Here is a 20,613-nt window from a genome sequence, read left to right as displayed (position 1 = left end):
GTGGTATCCCTTAATGAAACATGATTTTTAAAGTTGAATAATAGCATTAGTAGTAACCTCCCTCCTGAGGATGCAGCATTCATTTTCTTCATAAAGAAATGTCAGTACAAAAGACGGATGATTATAACTGTTGCCATTGATTCTTACCAGCATTCATTTTGCTGGAAACAATAAAGCCACGTCTTTCCTCAAATTATGTAATTGAGAGGAAAAACCAAGAACATGGGTAAAATACATCAAAACCCACTTTGTAAATTCAAGATGGTAAATGACCATCTGTATTATCAATGTAGAATTTAATAAAAATATGAATAAGACAGCAAAGAAAGGAGTTTTTCAAATTTGGATATATTCCAGTATAATTCTCAGAGGTCCACAATTTAGAGAAATATAGCAGATTATAAATATGATATAACTTTGTTCTAATAAACATATTGTTGTCCTACTGTATCCACGTCTGAATTAAGAGGGGGATAGAACATTTAGATAAAATTCTGATGCAAGTGAGAAGAAACAGTTTAAATAATTGAATTCATTTTTTTCTGAAGCATAATATCACAGAGGTTAATACATGATTTTTTTCTATATTTAACTGAAAATGCACTGCAAAAATCATAAAATACACAGTGGAGATATGTTACAACTGTGGGAAACCCAGGTGTGATGAGGTCCCCATGATCATCATCTCAGTTGCTTCTGCCCATCCTGAATCATCCTCAGGACATTTCTGCACACCTTCTGCCACCCACAAAATAAATACAATTCTAGAAAGCAACAGCTCCCAATGTAGATTTTACTGAAAAATGGGAATTCAATACAACTACACAGCAAAACAATAAAAAATTTGTGTAAGCAGCTTTTGTTCCATCTTCCTCCTCTAGCTTCCTCTTTCCAAAAAGCGCTCCCCAGCCTCCTAGAACTCTAGCTTTTAAGCCTCTGGAATCAGGCCTCAAACCTCGTTATTTCTCTCTTTTCTTCTATAGCAGAATTCAGTTATCCCTCAGCCTCTGGAATCTTGCAAATATCCTCACTCCTTTCATGCTCCTTATAAAGCTTTGTAGACTTTAAATATCAAATGTTATTTCCTATTACCAATTGTGGCTTTTTGTTCACAAATCAAATAGCTAGCTAAAAATAAAAGATGTTTAAGCATTGGAATGGGAGGTTTAAGGATTTATAGGAAATATTTTAAAGAAATTATGAACAAAGATTGGTTAAACAGGACTTCAAAAAACTAGGAAGTATTGAAGAGTAAGGCAAAAAGGGTCATACAGGAATTCTTATTAACTTCAGCTGTATAGTAGCAATGTATCCCCATTTTCAGTAAAATTTTGATAAAATTTATTTATCAAAAGACACTGTTAGAAAAGTGAAAGCCACTCTTTGGGGAGATGACATTTGCAATAGTATATCGCAAAGAGTACTCTTATTTAGACTATCGAAGCATTTCTATAAACCAGCAAGAAAAAGATAATGACCCTTTATTTTTCAAAAGTAGAAAACGGACTTGAACAAATTCTTTACAAAAGAGGAAATCAAAATGGCCTTCAAGTACATGAAGAGTTGTTATATATTACTAGTCATCAGGAGAAAGCAAATTTAAAACTAACAGTGAGATAACACGCTACACCCAAAAGAAAGCCTTAAAAAATAGTTGGCAGTAATAAGTGTTGGGAGGACAAGCAGCACCTTCAACTTGCATATACTCCTGGAGGAGTATACATCAAGGCCAACTGTTTGGTGCTATCTAACAAAGCTGACTAATTATACCCTACATGTCGTCATTTCTGCTCCTAGTTATAAACACAACAGAAATATGAATAGAAATATGTAATATGTGCAGAAAAATATATATTCACAGCAGCATTATTCATAATAGTTCCAAACTAGAAACAACTCAAATAACTATCAGCAGTGAAATAGGTAAATAACTTTATATTTTATCATGGAGTATTATACAGTGTGGAAAAAGAACAAATTATTGCTACACTCAACCACATTGATGAATCTCAGAAGCACTGTATTGAGCAAAAGAATCCAGGTGCAAAGAACACATATTGTATGTGTCCACTTCTATAAAATGCAAAAACAGGGCAAGAAAATAAATTTATGGTGATACATTAGAAAATAGTGGTTACCTGTGGGCCCAATGCTGGGAGGAGGCATGAGAGAGGCTTCGCAAGGTGCTGAGCCTCTATTATATTTTTGATATAGTAGTGGTTACATGGGTGTGCTTACTTACTAAAAGTCAATTAAGCAGTACAATTATGATTTGTGCACTTTTAGTTGGGTAAGAAAAGTTTTCTTAAAAATTGTATTCAATGATCTTTTGAATTGTTTTCCAGTCTTGTCCTTCAAACAAAAGCAAGCCTAAGAAGTTTGCTGTTTTAATTTTCCTGTGTTCAAGATACAGATGCATCAATTCATTTACATGTTGTCATTGGTCCTATGGGAAAATATGTCACAATCCATTATCTATGTTCTGATATCCATTTGGGATTTTAAGTAATTATGAGGCAGAGAGCAGAACCTTTTTTCTCTTTTTTGTTTTGCTTCGAACAGTGCCAAGCATAGTAATGTGTAATTTTGTCCAAGTTATAGAATATGATGATATTTTGAAGAGCATTAAATATTACATATTTTAAAATCCTTAAATGCATTTTGAGAGACATTATTTTATAACTTTATTAAAGGACATTTCAATATTTGTGGCTAATCTCCATCATTCAGAATGGAAGCATGGGGCGGGGGGCGGGGGTTGGTGGTGAAGATATATCAAAGTCCCATTTTGTTTTATTGAAAATATCAGAACTTGGGATAGGGATCAGGAAACATAAGAAAAGTTGATACATGTATGAAAATTATCAAAAGTTGGCTTATTCTGCAAAATCATAGTTTTTCTTTACCAAGTCTTTATTTGGTGGGGTCACCCATGTGAGGCCATTAAACCTATGTCTGTGCTGACAAGCCAATAGCGTTAGTAAAGCGTTGCATGAAAACACTTGGCATTGTTGAGGAAGTATGCATCATTGAGATTTTCCAAAGTATAGAGCCTGGGAAAAGAACAGAATGTGCTAAAATCAAGTAGGTTGATTGGGCTCAGATCCCGGAGATTGTAGGGTTTTTTGTTTGTTTGTTTCCACTTTAATAGAGGAAGCATTACTTAAAGAGAAAATCTCAAAGCTATACTTCAGGCTGATTATTGTGGTGTTGAAAGTTAAATTGATTGGAATAAAGAAAGACAAGCCATTCCTGAAGTCATGTATTTTGCAGGAATGGAAAAAGGTATCATTTCTTACCGCATGTATGCTACCTTAGGAAAGACATGCATGTCATGGCATTTTCAAAGCAAACTCACTCATAAGTGGATATTCTGATCTTGAAATAATTATTTGGTGGCAGAAGAATTTGATCAATACTTTCCCAGTACATCCTGTAGAAATTGAAATTTCAATTTCTAAATTTAAGATCATATAAGTAGTCTTAATGGAGCCCCCTGAGGCAGATGAGGTATTAATATCACTAGATGAGGTAATAATATCACTTGTATACACAACTGTCTTTGAAACCTATTTGGGAGACTTCAGAACATTTCAGTCCTCACATAAGTTGAAACAACCACAAGCCTTTCCAAATCTCACCATGGTAGATATCTCACTATCATTTGGCATCTTGAAGATTTATCTGTCTTCCAGAGCCTCCTATTAAAAATGAAAATTCTGTTAATAAAGGAAGCACTTAATATATAATTCCTTTTCAAATTGTTAAACTAAAACCCCCCTAACTGCAAAAGAAGTAGAATAAGTATCCCAAAAGGATGTGCAGGAATACCTTAAAGTGGCCCTACCAAAAGGCAAAACTTCTTTGTGTTTTATTTTTAAAACTTTTGTGATCCTAATATTCTACTGCATAGCATAATATATTCATTTCCTTTTAATATGCAGTTTAAATTACTTGAAATTTGCAAAGGGAATGCAGAGCGAGTTGCTTTATGGTGTGTCATGGGAACACATGCTCCAGCACAACAGAAACTTTCAACAAATGACCACTTTATTACTTACATAGCACAAAGGGTCCAAAAGAGCAGGGAACAGATCCAGTTGTGGCTCTCTCCCAGGGAGGCCAACTGTCCAGGTCAGAGTCAGTGGGTGGCAGCTCTGTATGCCCCACTTTGAGTGGGGGAGGAGAGACAAGTTGGTGCTGCCCAAGGATGGGGTATTTATACAACCCAGGGGGAGAAGGCCCTGCCGCTAAGAGTACCCACCCTAATAAGCAGACGGAACTGCATGTTCCCAGTTTCCGGGTTGGGCATGGTCAGGCCTTTTCATTAGACCTAACATCTCCTCCAGAAATGGATGGAAATTTTTCCAGTTTGCTAAAGCTGCAGTTATGCAAAACACCAGAAATGGAATGGCTTTTATAAAGGGGATTTATTAGGTTACAAATTACAGTTCTAAGGTCATAAAAGTGTCCAAATAAGGTATCAACAAGGGAATCCCTTCACTGAAGAATGGCTGATGGTGTCTAGAACACCTCTGTCAGCCGGGAAGGCATGTGGCTGGCGTCTGTAGGTCCTTTGCTCCTGAGTTGTGTTTTAAAATGGCCTTCTCCAAAATGTCTCTGGGCTTCTGTCTTTGCTTAGCATCTCCAAATGTCCTTCTGTCTGCATCTCCAAGCATCTCCAAGTGTCAGCAAGCATCTGGGTCTGTGTCAACTCTTAGCTTCTCTCTTAAATGCTCCAGTGAGCTAATGAAGACCCATCCTGAATGGGCAGGGTACACATCTCCATGTAAATAATCTAATCAAAAGTATCACCCACAGTTGGGTGAGTCACATCTCCAAGGAAACACCCTAATTAAAAGACTAATAAATCTGCCCCCAGAAGGTTGCATTAAAAGAACATGACTTTTTTGGGGACATAATATATCCAAACTAGCACAGAAATATACTGAAACATCTGCGCAAAATAGAAAAGTGTGTGTAGAGGGTAAGCCAGGGCTGGGAGATGTAGCTAGATGTATCTCTGACTTCCCCAGCACTGAATATAAAATTGAGTAAAATTGAGGCTTTAAAAAGGTATCCCGTAAGTTTTACTCTGATATTAACTACTCAGTACCGATTCATCCCTTTTGTCTTACAACACAACTCTGAATTTGTTTGGAATACCAATGTGCCAGTTACAAATATTCAGTTCCCAGACTTTCTCCAAGCCAGGGGAGCATGTCACCCGTTTCTGTTCCATGTGTTATAAGAAGTCTAACAGATGGGAATTCAGGGAAACTTTTTCTCCTAGAAAAACAGAAAGTGTGGACGGAATCAACTGGAATGAACTTCTTCAGTTTTGTTCTTTCTCTTTTTCTTGCCTGAACATTGACATGAGGCCTGAAGGTGGAACAGTCACTTTGAGGCCCTGAGGACAAGTACACACAATGAATAACAGTAGGAATCTACAAGGAGCCTGAGTGTCACCAACACCGTGACCGCCTACTTCTCCAGCACTGTCCAACAGAACTTTCTGCAGTGCTGTGTGCTCTCCATTGCAGTAGCCACTAGCCACATGTGACTTTTAAGCACATGAAATGAAGCCAGTGAGACTGTGAAATTAATTTTTAATTTCATTTCAGTTTTAAAATTTAAATTTAAATATCCATATGGGGCTAGTGGACACCACACTGATATCATACTATTTTGTTAAACTATATATGCAGGTTTCTGGAACATGCAATTGATTGCAATCCTAACTAAATCTACCATGCTTATACTGGGGCTTCAATTTCTATCTTTATTTCTTGGCATGCACACACATCTAGCCTGAAAACCTTTCACTTAAATCACTATCATATCATACCTCAGTGGGATTTACCTACTGAGAAAGGGTTTCTTTACAGTGAAACACAGATGGGGCAAAATAATGGAAATATTGAATACCAAGAAGAGATTGACTTTCCTACATGTCCGCTCCAATACCTGGGAGAGATTTGCCACTTTCCAAACATAACCAAGCTTCTCTATTCACATTTCCCAGTGCAGGCAGCCAAACAATGAAGCAGAGCGTGTGTTCCTGATGGATTCAGCCTTTCTTTCACAAAGAAAACTGGGGCTCAGTTTGCCTTCAAGGGATATGTCACATCCTACATGCTATGCTGCTCTGATTTCTCTCACTTCATTTCAGATATAGTATCTCTTCAGATATGGGGTTTGTTTTATATTGGAGCAGAAGAGGATAATGAGCAGGCAGAAATCCCTGACGAATGGTAAGTAATACAAATATGTCCAATTTCTTCTTGTTCCCAGGTCATTTACACAGACCAGAGGAGGAACAGATAGTACTGGGACAAACACAGGAAGAAGCAGAAAGCTAACTTTGGACAACTGACATGACTAGCAATTGCTGTCATCCTATATGCAGGAAGCAGAATATAAAAATGTCTTTTCTTTGAAGGTTGTGAAAAGAGAAGGATGTGTCTGGAAATCCCAATCATCCCCATAAATATGACTTCCTTGAACACATAGTATGAAGGACATCACTTTGGTGATCAGTTTGACCCTAGGCTGCTAATGGTGGTGTTTCATACAGAGAAACTGTTAAGCATCTTTATTAAAAACGCCTTAATGCATTTATGAGATGGATCATTGCTGCCTTTTTTTTAAACATTAGAGGATTTGGAGGCTCCCTGTTCCAGTTTTGATGTATTATGTCCCCCAAAATGCCATGTTCTTTGATGCAATATTGAGGAAGCAGAGGAATTAGTGTTGATTAGTTTGGAACCGATTGATTGTTTCCATGTGACTCAATCAACTGTGGCAAGATCTCTGATTGGATAATTTCCATGGAGGTGTTACCCCACCCGATCAGGGTAGGTCTGAATTAAATCATTGGAGCCATATAAACAAACTGACAGACAGGGGGCATTCAGAGCAGCTAAGAGTGACATTTTGAAGGGGAGCTGCAGCTAAGAGAGGACAAAACTTCCAAAGAGCTACATTTTGGAGAACACCATTTTGAAATGCAACCTGGGTGCCAGCCACATGCCTTCCTAGCTAATAGAGATTTTCTGGATGCCAATGGCCATCCTTCAGTGAAGGTATCTTATTGATGCCTTCTCTTGTACACTTTATGGCCTTAAGACTATAACTTTGTAACCAAATAAACCCCCTTTATAAAAGCCAATCCACTTCTGGTGTTTTGCATTTTGACAGCATTAGCAAACTGGAACACTCCCCCAACTACAGCCTTGATGTGTTCCTAATACCGAGTGAAGTCATGTTATTGAGTTAGAATTGCTTATTTTCAATCTATATAAGAAATATTAGGATATAAAAATATTTAAAGGTGGTTTATTTTAATTTTTTTTCAGGTAGAAACTGTTGTAAATGGTCAGAAGCAGACTTATTCAGCAGTTTTGTTTTTTTTTTTCTTTTTTCAACAAATACATTTCTGGCCCTGACCGTTTCACCACAATATACAACTAAAGAGACTGTAAAAGATGAAGAAAAGCATACCACTCCCTGACATGTAAATAAATAATTTCTTAATATTATACTGCAACTTAAATTTTACTGGAAATTATAGTGGGTAGATATGATAAACCCAAGGAAAATGTCAAAGCCTTAAAAGAATGTTAGATAATCAAACGATATTCCCAAAAACTTTCCTAGGCTGAAAACCAGTTGCAGCTCAGAAGATTAAAGTTCCTTATATAATGCTTGGCATCTCTTAACCAGTTAATAAATGTGAGAATGAGATTAAGTTTAGCTTTCACACAGGGTAGGTGTGCCTGGCGGGGTGAGGCAGTTTAGGAATTGGCAGAAGGTTGAAAAGCCAAACTGTAGTTGAGGGTGGATCCCCCTGTTTATCCGCCCACTATCCTTGCAAGGTAGAGACTCAGGGGTAGAGGTTCCTAAAATAGCTTCATAGCTTGTTACCAAACTAGCCCAGACTGGCTTTACAATTAAAGAACAAAGGAAAGAGGCCTGGTCATAACCATTATAGTCAGGGGTGGAGACTTGTTCCAACCTTTTCAAATGTTTCAAATTCACACAGGAGACTTGTTTTGAATATTTCCAATTTGCGCGGGCTGCATATTTCAAATTTGCCAGGGGCTAGTTAGGCTTGTCAAATAGAATGTAACTTCTGAAGTATGCAGCCACTGGAGAAACAGGAGAGGGACTTGTGAGCTAGACATAGGGAATAAATATTACTGGGTCTATTAACCCCCACATTTTGGTTGGGCGCCCATTCTTGCAAGATCTTGAATAAATTCTTTTCTTTTCCACAATCAGGTGAGCATTTATTCCTTTTAGGAATAGTGCTTGTTTCTCACAATAAATAATGATAGTGAAGTCTAACTGAGTACCTACCTTATGCCAGGCACTGTGGTAACCACTTTATATTTATTGTCTCATTTACTCTTCTTAGTTGATTGTTATACAATTGAATAAAATAAAGTTAACAATTTATTAGCTTTATGAAGGATTCATACTATGTCACAGTTCATCAAAAAATATATTTCATATCAGTTTGTAATTGTTTTCTATGTTATATAGCATAACCTCCCAGTGAGGCAATGGGTGTATTACAAAGAATTTTAAACTGTAAAACGATAAGATTAACATCTTTAATATCCACTGTCAGCTCTACCACTGCTTTATCAGGTATATGGCTATGGGCAAGCCATTGAAATTGCACCTCATAATTTACCCTGCGTGTTTGAGGAATTAAAATCTGAGTGAGATACAGGAAACAAAGTAGAAAATGCACTTGAACAAGAAGTTGTTGATCCAAGAGAATAGTAACAGGGCTTCATTATATGTGCTTCTTACAGATAAGAAAAACAGAAGGAATGGAAAATGATTCAGAAGTTTTCCAGAGCCATTGTAGCTTTTATCCTGATTTTCATGGAGAAAAGCATACCAACTAAGTAGGGGTGTATGGAAATTATGCAGCAAAATGGTAAGAAAGAAATATTGTTCAGAATCAACTCACAGCCACTTATGTGCCTCACAAATGCTTCATAAAACTGGGTTCTAGAAAGAAGAATAAAAACAGAGAGTATAAAGTATTGGGGGGAAATACAGCAGAGCTTTCATATTAGTTAGACTAAATTCACATACCACGAGACCAGGAGTTCTCAGGGAGATGGGTTGAATGATAAGTTATAAGTGGGTAAATCTTTGTAGTTTGTGTGATATTGGCATTCTTAAGCAAGTTGATGGCTTTTGTCTTATGTTGGTGACTAGCACTTCTCAGTGTGACCCGGCCACCTCCACAGCTCTCTCCTCAAATTACCCATGAAATCACATGAGCATCCAAGTCTTTATGACCCCAGAAATGGAGGGTACTGATAAGTGATTTGCCACATTCTGGGTTGAGTCCCACCCATTCACCCAAAACACACACACCAGGTGTGCCAATTCGGCAAATGCTCAGAGTTGCTGCATAGTTTGACTAGTGAAACAGACATGTTCACAAAGGAAAGTAGTTAGTATGAGACTCAGGTACAGTGAGACTGTGTTTAGTGAACTCAGACAGGTTCCACTCCAAAACTGTGAACCTACTTTTTGCAGTTTCAGGTAATTACTAGTCCTCTCTGTACTATTAGCACTTGTCCTAGAGACTAGGCTCTCAGTAATGAAGCTTGGTTAGGTGAGAACATTTCCAAACAGAAAGCAAGCCAGCTCAGGTTTGTGAAAGGCAGTGTAAGTTAGGGTGGCAAAAGAACCACCATTAATTTTTAAATGTCCAAGGGAAAAAAAAAAATCCCACTTTTCAGAGTTGTAAGAACAGGCAAAATGAAAAGGACAAGATCATTTCATCATTTTGCAGAACCACATTGGCTAAAGGCTGCCAGACTGTGGAAATCTGGCTAAGACCGCACAAGCTGAAGATCTAAGAGGAGTGCATTGACAGCATCCAAGTGAGCAGTGAGGGATTTCAAGGGAAAAACACAGATTTTATCTGGCCTGAATAGCGAACTTGTATAGAATCCTCATTACTCATGAATAAAGAGACTGCAGGAAATGTTGGGGGAGAAAGAAGCCTTGGTCTAATGAAAAAAGCATGCAGTACATAATGGCAATATTGCCTTAAAGATATAGCAGAGTTTATTTTGAAGTGTGGTACCACCAGAAACAAGAAAATGTTCAACTGCATTTACTATGTGCTGTTGCTAAAATGTAAGAAAAAATACTTTCTGAAATAAGACTATAAGAGAAAAGGAGGAAAAATAAAATAGAGAAGGACCAGCATGATGATAAATATATGGCGTTTGGAGCTTGAAAGCTCAGATTCAAATCTGGGTTCTGCCACACTACTTAGTAACTCTTTGTTTTAGTTTGTTAAAGATGATGTTTTAATATATGAAGAGATCCTGAAAATCAATTTTTAATATCCTCTGAATATAGTCTTTTCATGAAATAGATATGAGCAGATAATTCATAGAAGAAATGCAAATGGATAATAAACATACAATAATTTTCAAGCTCATTATCGTGTTGATTATATAAATCGAAACAATAATGATATTCCATTTTTTCTATAAAATTTGAAAATACTGAAGAATGACAGTGTGGGAGAAAGTGCAATGTATTAGGGGAGTGAGTAACTCCTGCTGGGAGTAAGGCAAGGCCCAGAACAACCTTTCTAGTGAGCAATTTCATCTTATATGTTAAAAAAAAAACTTTAAAAATATTACACACCCTTTGACCTTGTGAGTTCCTTCCTACTAATCTATCTAAAGGCAATAACAATTCTGATTAACAGACATATATTTATTGTGGCATTTCTTTCTTTTTTTATTAAAGAAGTTGTAGATTTATAGAAAGATCATGCACAAAATACAGATCTCACATGCCTGCCCTCATTTTTAACATTTTGCATTAGTGTGGTAACTTTGTTAAAATTAATGAAAGAATGTTATTGTAATGTACTATTAGCTATAGTCCATAGTTTGCATTCAGGTTCACTGTGTTGTACAGTCCCATGGGATTTTGATTATTTACTATTGTTGGTCTAGCAACATATATACCACCTAAAATCTCCCCTATTAACCATGTTCTTTTGATAGCAAAATATTGGAAACAATGTATATGTTCAACATTTGGACAATAATTAAAGGCATATTGGCACATCATCTGCTGATGGGATACTAGGTTAGACCTAGATTTAAATCCTAATTCTCTTCCTTCTTTTTATTTGACTGTTTATTTAAGTTATTTAACTTACCTTAGATTTCATTTCCTTAAATGTAGAATAGGGTTAACAACTATTTCAGGGCATTGTTGTGAAAAATAAATATGAAAATACATTTAAAGTGCTTTACAGATTTGGATCACTGAAATATGATAATGAAAAATTACCAAAATAATGTTTGTGTAAATGAAATTATATGATTTGGTCTGAACATTCTTGAAGAAAATTTGTACAAACAATTCAGGACATCATTTTGGTTTGCTCTCTTCAGGTCTTGATTCTGATATACTTGTACAGGGAGTTTTGCTGCTTTCATGCACTTGACCTGAATATGAAGCCCCATCAGGTATTTGCCTTGGAGTTGTCAAGGCAAGCAAGGCTGCTTTCCCAAATGTGGAAACTCATTTGCACACAATGGCAGACCTGGGGATGTTGCCCTAGGGAAGGTTTCAGAATCACAGACACCTCTTTATCACCCATACCATTGAATAGGTCAAGTAAATGGGCTACCTAATAGGGATGCCCCCTCACTGGTTTATGGGATCCAGGCATCACTGTTCAGATGAGCAGTTGTTCAGGTTTGCTAATGCTGCCAGAATGCAAAACACCAGAAATGGATTGGCTTTTATAAAAGGGGGTTTATTTGGTTACACAGTTACAGTCTTAATGCTATAAAGTGTCCATCAACAAAGGGTACTTTCACTGGAGAAAGGCCATTGGTATCCGGAAAACCTCTGTCAGCTGGGAAAGCACATGGCTTGTGTCTGCTTGCTCCCAGGTTGCGTTTCAAAATGGCGTTCTCCAAAATGTCTTCATCAGCTACCAATGGCCATCTTCAAAATGTCTGTCTCAGCTCCAGCTCGCTGTGAGCTCCTTCTGTCTGAGCTTTTAGAGTTCCAGTGAACCAATCAAGGCCCATGCTGAATGGGTGGGGCCACACCTCCATGGAAATTAATCAGAGTTATCACCTACAGTTGGGTGGGTCACATCTCCGTGGACACAACCTAATCCACACTAACACATCTGCCCCTACAAGAATGCATTAAAGAATATGGCTTTTCCTGGGGGACATAATGTATTTAAACCAGCACAAGAGTGTTCTGACAAAAAGGGTTTGGCAGACTGAGAGACATTTATAGAAATACAACATCAGCTTATTCACGTTCCTTCTACCCAGATATCAACAAACACCACTCCACAAACTGAAAAGGCAAGACTCAAATCTAAGGTAGGGGATGTAAAGAATTCTTCAATAAATAATATGAAGAATTAATATTTATCAAGCCTCTAGGTGCCAGGCACTACTCTTTAAGCTTCCCAGTAGTTACACCAACCCTATGAAGTCAGTTCTATTATTAACATTATTTTATAAAGGAAGAAACTGAGACGCAGAAATAACTTACACACATCACCAACCTAATATTTTCCAAGTCTAGACCCAAACCTAGAAAGTCTGACTTCAGAACCTGAGCTCTTAAACACAATGCAACTCTTACTTATTAAAAACCTCAGAAACAGTAATAAAAATAATAATAATAAAACAATAGTACATAATAGCAAATTTTGAATATTTAGTATGTTAGGGATTCAGTACTTTATAAAGCTTATCGTCTTCAAACAATATTCGCAATACAAATTCTGATATATGTGCATTGTTATTTCTAGCCTGATTTGTTAACTATATGATATGAAAGTCTGAGTTTGCAAACCATTTGACTATATTTAATTCCACTGGAGCCATATAGGAAGATCAAGAGCATATCTGGTTATCACAGATATTTTTGTACAGTAAAAAAATTAAGGATAAATAAACAATAAACATCCTTATCTATAGAGTGAACTGCTGGATTAGAGAACTTTTCCCTGGAACCCTGATCATTTACACAAAAATAAAAAATCTCTATGTACTTTACCATAAACAGAATTTTAATAAGCTGCCATACAGAATGTGTGATTAGATGGGCCTTACAATCCTGCTCACTCCCAAATATCCACTCCATATACCTACTTCATATATGATATTCCTACTATTAAAATTATTCCTATGAGTTAAGGTGGTAGAGATCCCCAATAATTTCATTAAAATGCAAATGTATTACCTGAGAAAAGATTTTACTCTCAGTAATAATAGTGAGGCAAAATAAATGCATGATGGGTGCTAAAACACATAGGTCAGTTTTTAGTATCACAATAAAATGGGGTTTAGGGTAAGTGAGTACCAATTTGTGGATCTGTGAATTGCTATTCTATCCCTAAGATTACCTTTTGAACCTGAGAGGTAAATTTTTACCTTGTGGAAAAATTGGATCCTTCACATACTGCTGGTGGGAAGTCAAAATGATGCAGCTACTTTGGAAAAGAATCTGGCAGTTCTTCGCAAGTTTAAACATTGAGTTACCATATAGGACCCAGTAGTTCCACTCCTATGTATACACCCATGAGAGTATGTCTATACAAAAACAATCTACACAGAAGTTTATAAAAGTATTATTTGTAATAGCTATAAAGAGACAAAAATTCATAAAAGCCACAAAGACATACAACGTAAAATCCATCAATTAATGAATGGATAAGCAAATGTGGTATATCTATATTATGGAATATTGTTCAGCCTTAAAAAGGAATGAATAATGGATATATTTTACAATATGGATGAACTTTGCAAGCATTATGCTAAATGAAAGAAACAGTTGTAGAGGGTCACATATTGTACGATTCCATTTATATGAAATGTTTAGGTAGGAAAATCCATAGGGACAGAAGATAAATTGCTGATTGCCTAAGGCTGTGGAGACAGGAGGGGGTGTTGTGGGGAAATGGGAAAGAGGAGAGAGACTGTTATGGGTATGGGATTACTTTTGGGGTTATGAAAATGTTCTAAAATTGATTGAGGCACTGGCTGCACAACTCTGAATATATTAAAAACCATTGAATTTTATACATTGAACAGGCGAATGGTATGACATGTGAATTGTATCCCAATAAAAATGTTAAAATATCTGCCATGACTTTCATTTATATCAAAATCTGTATCAACTGTTCTGAGAGGTGTCTAGAATAACTAATTTAAATGTTAGAGTTGGAAGAGGCATTAGAAATTTTCTGTTCCAACCTCAGTTTATATATCACAAAAGACAAAGCGGTCACCTGTCTCTCCACAGGTCAAACAACTAGGTGATAAAATTGTGTTTTAGAACCAGGACTATTCCCTCCTACCCAAGCACTCATTTTGCATGGATAGAGGCCTCTATGTTTCCACAGCCTTGGTTTATAAACATTTTAGGAAGAAGGAATTCCCAGATCCTGATGATAAGAAGCAAAACTCTGTATTGCAATTCAATTTCGCTTCATTTCACTCAGGTCTCAACTCAGCTGTTGCGTACTCAGGGGCATTCCCTGACTACCTAATAAAATGGCATAATAGATGGTATATGTATTTGCATATTGGTCCTCTCTATTACCAGAATATAAACTCCATAAAGTAAGGACTTTTTTTATTGTAATCTGATCGTAGTCAATTTGGTCATGCACAACTTTTAAGGTTTTATTATTTTTATTCTTACATTTGTAGGTTAGAGCAGCTGTCAAAGAAATTCAAGGTGGTGCAGCCCTCTCCTACAGCCTCCTTCTCTTCACAGTCTCACTGCTAGATGAGAATGAAAGCTATCTCAGACCAATGTTGTTACATGCCAGACATTATTAAATAGATGATTGTTGGCAAGAAGGCAAAAAACGGTTCACACAAAGTATTCAATAAATCAAAATGTCCAAATTCTGTCCTTTTAGGAGCTCCAATAACACCTTGCACGAAAACAAAAACAGATTAAACAATGTTCTGTTACCCTTATGGTCATCTTCACATCTTCAGGCAATCAGCCATCACCTTGCCTGATTCTGCCAATAGGGTACAAGATACAGGTCTTGGCAGAGTCTTATACCCCATAGTAAAGGCAGGGAGTATCTCTAAAACATTTAGCCAATTGATATTTCTTGAATATCATTAGGTTCTCCACTGAGAGTCCAAATGTAGCATTCATTCATTTCTAGTCAAGAGCCACTACTTTTCACTAATATAAACCCATTTCTAATATCCAATATGCCAATTTGGAAAACATTATTTGATCAAGATACAGATATCTGAAATGTTTAGGGTCACCACCACCAGAGTTCAGATCTTCTGAAATAATAGGGACTGACAACTCCAGTCTGTGCTTTCTTTATTGTAGCAACTAGTGGCCTCTAGATAATGGCCCTTAAAGTAAATAGTACACAGTAATAGAATCCTCTCTAGGTTGAAGTATTTTAATGTATGGTACAAACATCTTAACCTCTCCTTTGGTCACTGTTCTACTTTTCCAAGCTGCTCTGATCAATAGTGTTGGCCTAAACAAGGGAAATTTACTGACACGGTTTTGAGGCTGGATTTCTAGTCCAAAATGGAGGAGTCATCAAGGTGATGCTTTTTCTCCAAAGTCTTTAACATTCTGATGAAGACTGCCAACGATCTTGGGGTTCCTTGGCTGTGTCTCTACTTTGCGATATATTCTTTCTCTTCTGGGGTTTGTTGACTTCCGACTTCTGGCTCTTTCCCACGGCTTTCTGACTCTGGTTTCTGGTTTCTCTGTATATGGCCTCCAGTAATCTGATTTAAGACCCAGACTCATCCAATTGGGCCACACCTTAACTAAAAATAACCTTTTCCAGAGCTTATTGACAATGGGTTCACACCTGGGAAAACAGATGCAATTAAGAACATGCCTAAATTGGGGAACATAATTCAATCTACCACAGTCACTACTGTTTTTTCATCACCTAAAACTGTGCTTTGCACAATGTAATTGAACAATAAATATGTGCTGAATGGATAATATACTCGTATATTTAATTAGAAGTTCTCAAAATTGTCTATCATTTGTCTATCATGAGTCTCATTTTAGATTTACTCTCTCATAAGAGAATTAGTTTCATTCAGATTTTTTCTGCTATAGAAATTATATTAATTCATATATTCTCTTATTTATGTGAATTTATTTCCTCAGTATTTACCAGCTGTACTTTAAATTGTTGTACTTTAAATTGTTTAACAAAAATAAGATATTGCAATCTGTCCCTCATCCTCAAACTTCTCATCCTGCAATAGTTACAATAAAAGATCAAATGTATTATAATATATTAAAATATAATAGTGATTAAGAGCATTATCAAAAGAACATGTAGAGGTAAATATGACATTCTCCTTAAATTCATTCTCACTTATGAGCTTTATCTTTTCCTTTGCATTATGGTATGCATTTAGTTCTAATACTAATGAAAGGAATTTTTTTCATTGAGGTTCAAGCAGAATTTCAATTGAAAAATAACCAATTGCTTTTGAATTCTGCAGGAAAATTAATATTGTACACCTTAGTTTTATATTATAATAGAAAATATTTCCTGCTTACTATTTTTTTGACTATGAATTATTGCATCCATCATGAAGGAAACATTTGTTCATTATGGATTAGAATTCATATTTAATTATCTTAGGTGCTCCATAGTATATAAAATGGTACAGTCATTAATATATTTATTATCCAAAATCATAAACATTTACTACAACTAGAGCTTTCCATTATAAGTGCATTATGCTATGACTGCAGATAAGTAAGGATATTTTTAAAATTCCTTTAAGTTTGAACCCATGTCAAAGAATAGCCACATGTCAGTTTGGCAGACGCTGGCAGTTGACTCATTCACAACTCACTGCTTACACCGTCTCCTTTGCCTTCCTCTACTGTAGATACTGGGAAGAAAAAGACTTATAATTCCAGTCTCCTTCATAATCAGTGTTGGCCATGATACAGTTTTGGCCAGTAGAATGTAGGAGGACACCCAGCCCTTCCTGAATGAATGAAAAGTCAAAATCTCTTGGAAAGGAGAAAATACCTTCCCCTTTCTCCTTCTTCCTGTTTAGAATGTGAACACAATGATTCCAAAGACTCTATGGAAAGAGAGAAAATTATCAGATTATTGTTTCAGCTTCCACGAAACATTTTGAGGGACAGTAATAAAAGGAATAGCCCATGGTATAAAAAAGGTACTCCTTCTTCCTGTGACAGCGAGGTCTTGAGGCTCTTTGTTTTAGAGTAGAAAAATGTTAGAACATAGAGGATGAGGAAAAGTCAGTCCCCTTCTGTCCCATAAGATTATGGGAGCTGGAGAGAGAGAAGGAAGGGAAATTGGTGAAATTTTTATTGAGTGTTCCTCTCTAGGCTTTGACACATGGATGGAACTAGGGGGAGAGGTGATGAGTCAGATAAATGAGGCAGAGAGGACTCCTGCCCATTTTCTGTTTGGATAATGGAATAAAATTGTCTCACAAATGGGTTCTTCCTCCACATCAATCTAGGGTATCTGTTTCAGAGTAAATGGTTGTGATGGTTAATTTCATGTGTCAACTTGACTAGGTTATGGTATTCAGTTGTTTGGTCATGCAATGGCCTGTTTGTTAATGTGAGGGTATTTTGTGATGGGTTTGCATCTATATTCAGTTGAATATATCTACAATCAGTGAAAGAGACTGCCCTCAGCAATATGAGGAGTCTTCTCATCCAGTCAATTGAAGGTCTTAAAAGTCAGAACTGACCACTTCAGAGGTCAGAAGAATTCAGACTAAGCTTCAGCATTGGTTTTTGCAGGAATTTTCAGCCAACCAGCTTCCCTGTGGAATTTGGACTAATGACTTTGACATCACCTTTATGGGAGTTTTCCCTAGGGAATCCAAATTTGGCAGCCCCCATGGTGCTGTGAGCCAATTCCTTATAATAATTTCTTTATATATGGATATAAATAAATCATACACATATACTCATCCTGTTGGTTCTGTTTTGCTGGAGAACCCTGACTAATACAGTGGTCATATGACATAATTGCGCATTCAGGTTAGGATTTGACTCCCCAAAGTTCTTTCACAAATTGTAGTGGGACCCAGAAGTGCTGGGTGCTGAGCTTTCCTAGAATGGGTCAGGGGATCACTTAGGTGGGTGAACCACCCAAGTGGGGAATCACAAAAAGAGCTGAGATGAGACTACATCTGTCAGGGGTTATCACTGGTCTTTGCAAACTAAAAGCAAACAGATTATGACTTTCACTGGCCGCTGATTTTAACCATGAATGAGAATAGGGCAAGCAAGAAACAAGTAGATATGGATGCCACCTTAGAAATCAGGAGGCCCAGGAGCACAAGCTCAGAGACCCCCAAATCTTTCCCTTCACCACAAGGTCTTATAGGCCATGCATCCAGTATAAACCCAGACACACTCTTAGGAAGAAGCCTGAAAAGAGAAACATCCAGGTTTGGTGACCCTGAAGCTTATACTATATGAGGAGAGTCTTCAAGAGAAGTTCAAAATTATTTAGAATGAAAAATAAATAACAACAAATTGCAAATGTTTAAAAGCCATCAAATAGCACAGTTTCTTTGAGGTTACACTTTTTGCTTCCACTAGGCTAATGCCTTACCATTGGATTTTGATATAATCAATAATTCAGAAAAAAAGTATGCAATTGTTTAAAAAATAACAAAGCAATGAAATTTCTGCCACATTGTATTGAGTGAGACAATTTGCTTTTATGATATATAAATTGTCACATAGATAAAAATGTGCAAAGGTTTTGTTAAAGAAAAGTTGTTTCTTTAGGCCATTTTGCTCCATGGGTGGTAATTTTTGTGTTGTTTCAGCTGGAACCACGGATATTTTGTGATAAGATGCATCAAACCCACCAATAGACTCCAATAAGTTGGGATTCCTAACACATGCAAGCTCGTACCCTTTCACAAAGACTTACTCTTTGTAGTATTGATAGAGTTTTGTGCTCTACAAATACAGGAATTCTGATCAATTCTATTTTGAACAATTCTGTGTGTGTGTGTGTGTGTGTGTGTGTGTGTGTGTGTGTGTGTGTTAGTATATACAGGAAAGAAAGAGACAGAGAGACAGAAAGAGATATAAGACAGAGAGAGACTCCCTGTACAGTTTTACACATTTGATGATTGGAAGAATTTTTCAAAGATTACTTTGATCTAATAGGGTCACCTTTAATAATGAAAGGGGGCATTCATTAATTAAGCCAGGATAGCAGGCATAAACTCAGACTGCCCTAAGGACACTGGGGTGAATAGTTGCCCTTTATATCCCTTATTTGAATGAAAGTTTTGAAGTACATGAATTACAGCATTGATTTTTGTTCATGTAAGGGACTTAGTAATTTCAATGAAATCAAAATAAAGGAGCTTAACAGAATTTGTTAATTTTGGAAACTTCCCTTTACTTGAATTCTAAATAGTCCACCATTCTGGTTTATGGAGAACAAAGTCATACCATGGATACAGTTCATAAAAACAAGAATTTCAGAGACTATGAATGTATTGAAATCATTCAATGCTTTGTTTAATGAATACTTACATGCACACTCACCTTATTAAAGTGTGTAGCTAAACATCACTATGAACAAAGGTCACTCTGAGTTCTGAAACAGATATATTTCCTTTTTAATTTGATGGGCCACATGCCAAATTTAAAAGATTTGGACTTCAAAAAAAGACTAACCCATCAAAGTTTCTTAGACCAAGGGAGGTAGAGGAAAATAGTTGTTCACTAGATTCTGGGAGGTTTTGATTATTAATTTTAATATCTGATCACTCATAATTTAATCAATATAGTTATACTAAGATATAGTTCATATTTTCTGACATTAAAAAAACTGAAATATTTTTTCTATGTTTTATATCCCTAAGATATTATATAAAAGAAGTACAAGAATTGTCAATAACTCAAATTGAATGCATTTTCCCATTATTTGGAATTTACCTTAGATTTTGCATAAGATTATAATATGAAGTCTTGGACTCATTATATGATATTTTTAATAGAATTTTTAAAACTAGGTTTTCATTCATTCAATAAATATTGATAGTTTATTGCAATTCTAGAAAAGTAGGTCATTTACTATGCCATAACCCAGATACTAAACAATGAAGATAATATATTTACTTGGAATGAAACACTGTCTTAATCATCTTTTAAAAATGTATTTGAATTGGGATACTTCTAAAAATTTTATGAGGCATTAATAAAGAGAAATGTTAGTTTCAAAAAATAATTTAAAATAGTAACATTTTTCTATATACAATAGAGACAAATTAGGTGTATATACGATTTCTACCTCCAGATGACTGGGGTGGGGGGAGCAAATAGAGAGAAGAATTCATTTAAGTTTCTTATCTATCAGTAGAGTAGTATGTAAATCACTATACAAGCTTCTTTGTTACATCTGGAAAAGTTATTATATATTATCAGTGACCTTGTCAGTTCAGGTTATATTCCATTTTTTCCAAGCTAACAATTAATTTCACAGCTTTCAAGATTCAGACCACCTCCAGT

General features: G+C 36.2%; 1 pseudogene; it reads left to right on the top strand.

Annotated features, from left to right (window-relative positions):
- Positions 1–20,613, top strand: part of LOC119542625 — a 138,477-nt pseudogene that overhangs the window by 18,782 nt on the left and 99,082 nt on the right.

Source organism: Choloepus didactylus, chromosome 8 (assembly GCF_015220235.1).
Source record: "Choloepus didactylus isolate mChoDid1 chromosome 8, mChoDid1.pri, whole genome shotgun sequence".
Taxonomy (NCBI): Eukaryota; Metazoa; Chordata; class Mammalia; order Pilosa; family Megalonychidae; genus Choloepus; species Choloepus didactylus.
This window is presented reverse-complemented; position numbering and strand designations above follow the sequence as displayed.